We start from the raw sequence: 8,373 nt of genomic DNA, 5'->3' as shown, positions 1-8,373 counted from the left end.
GACACAGAACATTCTGATCTAATCTCTGTGTATCCTGGCCTTTGGTGATCTGTGAATGGTGTATGAGAAAGAGAGAGATCCCACTGCTGTCTCTCTGCCCTGTGTGTGGCCTGTCTCCTCCTCTTTGAGCCTTGTCTCTCTCTGTCCGCTTAGCTAGTATCTAACTGTGTCATCTGTGACCAGTGACTGGCTCAGTCAGATCCTAGTGTTCTTGTGTGTGGTAATCTGAGGATATGGTATGCAGTGGCCTGCAGTATATGTAGGGCTCTATAGTAGAGGTATACAGGTTGTATGAGCCCCAGTGTGTTGCCTTCTCTACAGAATCACCATGGAGACCAGATGGTGTAGTCTGGAGACCGTTTCCAAGGTGACCATTGTGCCGGGGGCACTGACCCGTGTGATGTTACGCTCATCAAACTGCAGGAGCCTGCTCACACCAAACGGCACACACTTATCGCTCAGTCTCACACACACACACACACACAGACACAGACACACACACACACACAGACACAGACACAGACACAGACACACACACACACACACACACACACACACACACACACACACACACACACACACACACACACACACACACACACACACACACACACACACACACACACACACACACACAGACACACAGACACAGACACAGACAGACAGACAGACAGACAGACAGACAGACAGACAGACATCTGTCAGCCTCTCACCTCTCAAGATCAGTGGGTTTATGTGAGTAGACACAGGGGGCAGACAGAAGGGGAGACAGAGGGACAGATAAGTGACTTATTATAGATATGTTGGGCATCATGTGTGTTGCTATATATAGTGGTGGTATCCAAGGTGATTGTATCTGCCATGTGTAGATCGTTCATTCATCACACCAAGCCCCTACGTTACTGCTCTCTCATCATCCTCTTACACCCCACTGAGACTGAGAGAGAGATGGGTGGGGAGAAACAGAGGGGGAAGGAGAGCGGGGAGGGGGGAGGGGGGGGGGCGATAGGGAGAGAGGGTGAAATGGAGAAAATGGGTTATAATGAGGAAGAGAAGATGAGAGTGAGAGATAAGGAGACAGAGAGTGAGAGGGAAAAGACATGACGGAAGGAAACAGAGAGATGAAAAAGGACTAAGGGGGCAGAGAGAGGAGAGGATGTGAACAGGGAGACAGAGCGAGGGATGATACAGAGTATGGAGTGAGGATGTAGATGCACAACACACTGATGGGTTTTATGGATTTTCCTAGTTTTTTCCGAGGTGGATCGCTTACAGATTTATAGCTTGGAAATTACATTAAAGCGCCGCAGTTGACATAACATACTGTCGTCAAGTTGTGGGGAGAGGCAGAGCTGAAGTTTGCTTCTCATAAGCCGGCCCATAAATGTTGGAATAATGTCTGCTTATGGGTTCTTATCTCCCAGATCCCCAAGGGCTCTGGTCAAATGTAGTGCACTATATAGGGAATAGGGTGCCATTTGGGATGCTCACCAGCCACCTTTTTTCTGCGGTTTCAGATGGAAAGAAGTGAAGGGGACAAACCACGGTGTAATGGCCTCTTATCTCTTATCGCTTATCTCTTATCTTACCTGGGCTCTTCCTGAGCTAAAAATAGAATTAGTTTCCCCCATACCTGGCCTTTATCTGTACGGCTGGAGATATATGGCAGGTTCCATGCTGATGATGCCTTTAGTACACCCGTGCACTGTTGTATGTTGTGTGCGTGTACATGCGTGTGTGGGTGTGTGTGTATGTGTGTCGAGGACTCTATTGGCGCACATAAATCGAAAACACAAATAGCTCCACATTATTCAAATGTAGGCATCCCCCGGGCAGAAGGGCCACATCCTTAGTGTCACACAGTAATGACAAACGATATTGCAGCTCTCCAAGTCTCTGTCGGCGAATGAGACACTGCAGTTCTAGGTGTTTATCGCTGTTCGCTTTAAAGTACCCTCGCTATCTGCCTGGACTTCTTCAGGGCAGGCTAATACGTACATATTGCATATTGACACACACGCACACACACACACACATACACACTTTGCCCATTTAAATCAGACCACAAGGCTAGCTACTTTATACGTAATGGATATATCTGTAGTGGAACAAGGGGCCTGGAGGAAACTGTTGTCTCTGCAGACACGTAATGCAGGTCCTGTGACAAACAGGGCCATTCTAAACAGACAGAGATAACTGCAACTGTGGTTCTTGGGTCTCACGTCCTTGTGTCTGGCCTCAAGGCTCTGGCTGGGTGTTTCATCTCATAGCTGCTTAGAGTAAGACCTCTCCTTAAGCCAAGGTCTTATCTTTTACACAACTGTCTGATACTTCACCGGCTCCGACGAACTGCCATGTCGGCAACCCTGATCTCCGCCGACTATCTGGTCCAGAGAGAGGGATGAGAAGGGGAGGGAGGGAGGGGGTTCTCCTCATTTAAATACCTGAAATTCCCCCTTAATCCGACGATCTATGGTTTAATCACCCCTCTCACAAGGTTGGCATGTGTTGTTGCGATTGAGTTTCTGCCCCTCATTGTGTGGTGACGTAACACATTTCTGGGAATCTTAGTTTGGGTTCTCTTTGATCCCTGGCATTGATGCGGCATTACATGAGGCTAGTCTGAGTTACGTGAGGAGAGGCTATGTAATACACCAGGCCAAATGGAGCAACAGTGAATCTAAGGGGAGGGAATTGCTCCAGGACTCACTGCTACATTGCTTACAGATCAATATGCATTACCAAAAACCAAAGTTTTGACGATCTTGTTGTTAACGTCAAGGTTGATGTTACGGGTGAGTTTGATGAGTTGTTAGGCCTTGTTGAAGGCTGGATAACAGGCTGAATCATGTCGCCAGAGCTCTCAGGAAGACAGCGAGAGAGAGAGACAACTCCCAGCAGACTGAGCCCAGATGATATTCCGCCCAGGTTTCTGACACAAGCTCAGGATGAGTTCCTTATCGTTCCTGACAGGACTTTGCAATGAGGACGATGCGGCAGGAAGTAGGAGTGATCAAAGGGTGTGGAACATTCACCTAATCAGCTCTCTCTCTCTCTCTCTCTCTCTCTCTCTCTCTCTCTCTCTCTCTCTCTCCTGTATCTGGCTTTGTTGCTAGCTGCTCCACTAATGAGGCTTAGAGGTCACTCCCCTCCTGACCTTAAAGCCCTGTGTCCCTTAGAGCATAGATCTGTGGATGGAAGATAGGTAGAGCATATTCTCTCTCTATCTCTCTTTCTCATTTGATTGTTTGTTTCCTTGTTTGTTTGTTTTCTTCCTCGCCCTCTACCCCCCCCCCCTCTCTCTCTTATTCTCTGTCATTGTCATTATCTGCCATGTGTAGCGGTGACTTCTGTCACCCATTTAGAACCATTCCCACTGTCTCCTTGCTGTGAAATTGTATTTCTGTGACTCAGCTGTTGAACCAGAAACACTCTATTTTTCTGCTTCACTGCTTTGCTTTTCTCCACTTAAATCCTGACTTCCATCAACCCCCATCAACAGACACTACTTCCATTGGCACACATATCATACACACACTCGCTCACACACACTTTTACTGTGGGTCCTGGTGTTTCTGGCTGTTGTCATTTGCCTGTCTCTCTGTTCATCCTATGTTGTGTTAGTGGCCATTAGTCTGGGGCCTGGCTCACACACAATGGGAATATAGCCCAATATAGTTCAATGGGAAAACATCCCATGTTTCTCATGTAGGAGTTCTGCAATAGTGGTGTAGCAGTGGAGGCTGGTGGAAGGACACAGCCTCTGATTTCTGGTGACCCCATCCTCCACCGTGGGTGTCGTGTCGAGAACAGGTTTGAATACTGGACGATTACTGGCTGTATGCGATCACTGTGCTGTATTTGACCTTTGGCTGCAGTCCATCATGTTTCAATGGGACATGATAGTTGGCTGTGCGTGGTTGTTGTCTTGTGCAGGTCAAGTCTCTTATCTGGACATAAGCAGTGGTTCACCCTTTCACTTAATCTTCCCCCGTTGGTAATATATGCTGGATGTTACCCTTTATACGATTACAGGTATCCACATCATACCCATTACAAAAGAGACTTAACACAGATAGATTGCTCAAATCAAATATCTATCGGTCACCTACACAGGTTTGCAGATGTTATCGCAGGCGCAGCGAAACGCTTGTACCTGTCATGGGAGGGACGTAAGAAGGACTGGTAATCACTCTGCGGTTCATTATGCACGCCGACATGCCCTCCTATGCACATGGCAGTCTTTACAGCAACGACCATAATCCACACTATGCATCAAAATCATACACTGTAATCGAATGGGATTTTCCCAAAGGGAGTGAGATGCATAGATGTTAATCAATGTTAAAAAAATAATGGCAATTATATATCCATTGATGATCAAATCTAATTGTATTCGTCACATGCGCCGAATACTGTAGACTGTACCATGAAATGCTTACTTACAAGCCCTTCCCAACGTTGGCAGAGTTAAAAAATATGAACACAAATAAAATAGTAACACAAGAGGAATACGATAAAATACACAAGAATGGAGATATATACAGGAAGCACCAGTACCAGATCAATGTGCAGAGGTACGAGATATTTGAGGTAGATATGTACATGAAGGCAGAGTAAAGTGACTAGACATCAGGATAGATAATAATAAGGTATTTGAGGTAGAAATGTACATGAAGGCAGGGTAAAGTGACTAGGCATCAGGATAGATAATAATAAGGTAGTTGAGGTAGATATATACATGAAGGCAGGGTAAAGTGACTAGGCATCAGGATAGATAATAATAAGGTATTTGAGGTAGATATGTACATGAAGGCAGGGTAAAGTGACTGGTCATCAGGATAGATAATAATAAGGTATTTGAGGTAGATATGTACATGAAGGCAGGGTAAAGTGACTAGGCATCGGGATAGATAATAATAAGGTATTTGAGGTAGATATATACATGAAGGCAGAGTAAAGTGACTAGGCATCAGGATAGATAATAATAAGGTATTTGAGGTAGATATGTACATGAAGGCAGAGTAAAGTGACTAGGCATCAGGATAGATAATAATAAGGTATTTGAGGTAGATATGTACATGAAGGCAGAGTAAAGTGACTAGGCATCAGGATAGATAATAATAAGGTATTTGAGGAGATATGTACATGAAGGCAGAGTAAAGTGACTAGGCATCAGGATAGATAATAATAAGGTATTTGAGGTAGATATGTACATGAAGGCAGGGTAAAGTGACTAGGCATCAGGATAGATAATAATAAGGTATTTGAGGTAGATATGTGCATGAAGGCAGAGTAAAGTGACTAGGCATCGGGATAGATAATAATAAGGTATTTGAGGTAGATATATACATGAAGGCAGAGTAAAGTGACTAGGCATCGGGATAGATAATAATAAGGTATTTGAGGTAGATATATACATGAAGGCAGAGTAAAGTGACTAGGCATCGGGATAGATAATAATAAGGTATTTGAGGTAGATATATACATGAAGGCAGGGTAAAGTGACTAGGCATCGGGATAGATAATAATAAGGTATTTGAGGTGTGTGTGTGTGTGTGTGTGTGTGTGTGTGTGTGTGTGTGTGTGTGTGTGTGTGTGTGTGTGTGTGTGTGTGTGTGTGTGTGTGTGTGTGTGTGTGTGTGTGTGTGTGTGTGTGTATACGGTAGTTTATGTGAATATGTGTGGGAGAGTTTTGATCTAGTGTGTTTGAGTGTTCCCGCGAGGTCTGGTGATAGAACCCTCTCACATCTAAGAACCAATCAGCCGTTTCCATCCTGTTAGCCACCAGTTAATTCCTGTGTCAGCAAACCAGCCCTGGCCTGTCGATCATAGAGCAGTCAATAGTTGTTGATTTCTTACTCCAGCATCAAACCACGCTCACTTTCTCTTTTTCTCATCCTCCTCTCTCTGTATCTATTTCAGGTAATCTGTTCCCTGATTGGGACAAGAGAAAAGTCTAATTTCCCCAGTGTCTCTCTGACCGGTGTCTGTACATGATGGGTCTACTATGGTGCTGAGGTTGGGCAAGTAGCCCATTCTTGCAGTCTGTGCCCTGCTCTTAGTAAATCATCTTATTTATCTGGCCTTCTAGTATGGTCTGATCTCAGCTTGTCTAGTTTAGTCTGGTTGTTGTTGTTCTTGTGGGATCTGCTTAATAGATTTCTCCTTCTATTATGTATCTCCTCTCTTTGCTAGCGGCTAGCAGTGAGCGCTTCGCCTGGGGAGAATACAGTATATGGGATTTAAATCAGCCTCATTCGTTTGTTGTTGATGTCTGAGCTCTGGGCCAGGCCTGGGTGGGATGGGATGGGCCATAACACTCTCCGATCTTTCCCAGGGTCCATATCAGTCAAATAGACCCGGCTGACAAACACAACGCTAACGCCCCACACCCGCACTGCGTTATTTAACATAGACACCAAGGAACAATAATGAGTGAAACACACACACACTACGCTGTCGGTGAGGTTAAGCAAACATTTTCATCTGTGGCAGTGCAGTCTGTTTACTCTTTGTCACTTGGAATATGCTCAGGGTGTCGTCAAGTTTTTCTTCCTCTAGTCTTTGGTACAAAGTGCCAGGTTCGGCCCCGTAGGCTGCCTACAGTAATTGAAGTTATTTTTTTTTGGGGGGGGGGGGGTTGATTCTCTCTCTCTCATGCTCTCTCTGTCTCTCATGCTCCCTCTCTCTCTCGCTCTCTCTCATGCTCTCTCTGTCTCTCATGCTCTCTCTGTCTCTCATGCTCTCTCTCTCTCTCTCTCATGGTTGAACTCCTTGTTCTAGCGCCTGAACTTTGGTTAAATATTAATACAGCCCTGGAGAGGAGGGCTTCTGTTTGGCAATATCATTTATCTCTGAGCTCGGTTGAAACGAAAGAGAGAGGGAGAGGGAGAGAGAGAATGTTTCTGTTCCCTTCCTTGTGTTTACTTACCTGTGTCAGGATGACAGACGTGGAGCCCCCACGTGAACAAATACTACTAGTGTATGTAGTATAGTCTATAGTCGGAACAGTGGAGGCTGCTGAGGGGAGGACGGCTCATAATAATGTCTGGCATGGGGTCAATGGAGTGGTATCAAACACATGGAAACCACATCGTTGATGTGTTTGGTACCATTCCATTGACTCCATTCCAGCCATTATTATGAGCCGTCCTCCCCTCAGCAGCCTCCACTGTGTAGGAATACTATAGTAATTACTGTACTGTACTACTGCGGACTGTAGTATACTGTAGTATTTACTGTAGTGTTTCTGGGGACATTTCTGTAGTATTTACTAGTGTTTTTGTTTTATTATCTTTGACATAGAAGTGGAGGCTTTCTCCTTGAGGAAACCTATTGGAGAAACACTAAAATAAAATGTTCCATAACCTGTAGGTCGGTAGGACTGGGTTCTGAACGGAGAGTTCTGAGCTTCCGCTCTTTTCTATCACCTGTAGGGACACAATATACGGTCTATTCTTGGCATGTAGGTTTCTTATTTACAGGTGGTACATTCGTCCCTCATACCTCTGAATCTCAAACTCTTTCCATCTCACTCTCAAAATGCTAATTAAATACTCTAGTATTTACTATAGTTAAAAATTGAGTGTTTTGCTGACATTTATGTAGTATTTACTACTGCAACGGTTCTCGTCTGTCGAAGGAGAAGAGGACCAAAATGCAGCGTGGTGGTTATTCATGTTCTTTAATAAAAATGAACTAGACATAAAATAACGAACAAAACAAAGAACGAACGTGAAAACCTATACAGCCTATCTGGTGAACACAAACACAGAGACAGGAACAATCACCCACGAAACACTCAAAGAATATGGCTGCCTAAATATGGTTCCCAATCAGAGACAACGATAAACACCTGCCTCTGATTGAGAACCACTCCAGACAGCCATACTTTGCTAGATACCCCCACTAAACCACACACCCAACACCCCACAAAACCCCAAGACAAAACACACCACAATAAACCCATGTCACACCCTGGCCTGACCAAATAAATGAAGACAAACACAATATATTACGACCAGGACGTGACAACTACAGTGTTTGTAAATAGTAAAAAGTGTGTGGATAATAACTTTAGTATTTACTATAGTATTTAGTATACTCCAAAATGCTATAATAAGTACTACACATGTTCGAGGGACAATACAGTGTGTAGTATAGTATTCTACAGTATAATACAGTTTACTACAGAATTATTTAGAAAGTACTGTAGTATTCTATAGTAAAGTGTAGTATTTTTTTGTTTGGGGCAGCCAAGAGGGATATCACTGACAGAAACCCTCCACCATGTGCCCTCCACACTAGCATAACCACTTCCACTAAGGATTTAGGAGACAAGGAGAGGAGACTCTCTCTAGTGCATTGAAA

General features: G+C 44.3%; 1 protein-coding gene across 1 annotated transcript in view; it reads left to right on the top strand.

The window, feature by feature from the left end:
• LOC135514868 (potassium voltage-gated channel subfamily D member 2-like) overlaps nt 1–8,373 on the top strand; it is a 150,214-nt gene that overhangs the window by 46,161 nt on the left and 95,680 nt on the right. The window lies entirely within an intron of this gene.

Source organism: Oncorhynchus masou, chromosome 26, assembly GCF_036934945.1.
Source record: "Oncorhynchus masou masou isolate Uvic2021 chromosome 26, UVic_Omas_1.1, whole genome shotgun sequence".
NCBI classification, from domain to species: Eukaryota; Metazoa; Chordata; class Actinopteri; order Salmoniformes; family Salmonidae; genus Oncorhynchus; species Oncorhynchus masou.
The sequence above is the reverse complement of the archived record's forward strand: the minus strand, read 5'-3'. Positions and strand labels throughout refer to the sequence as shown.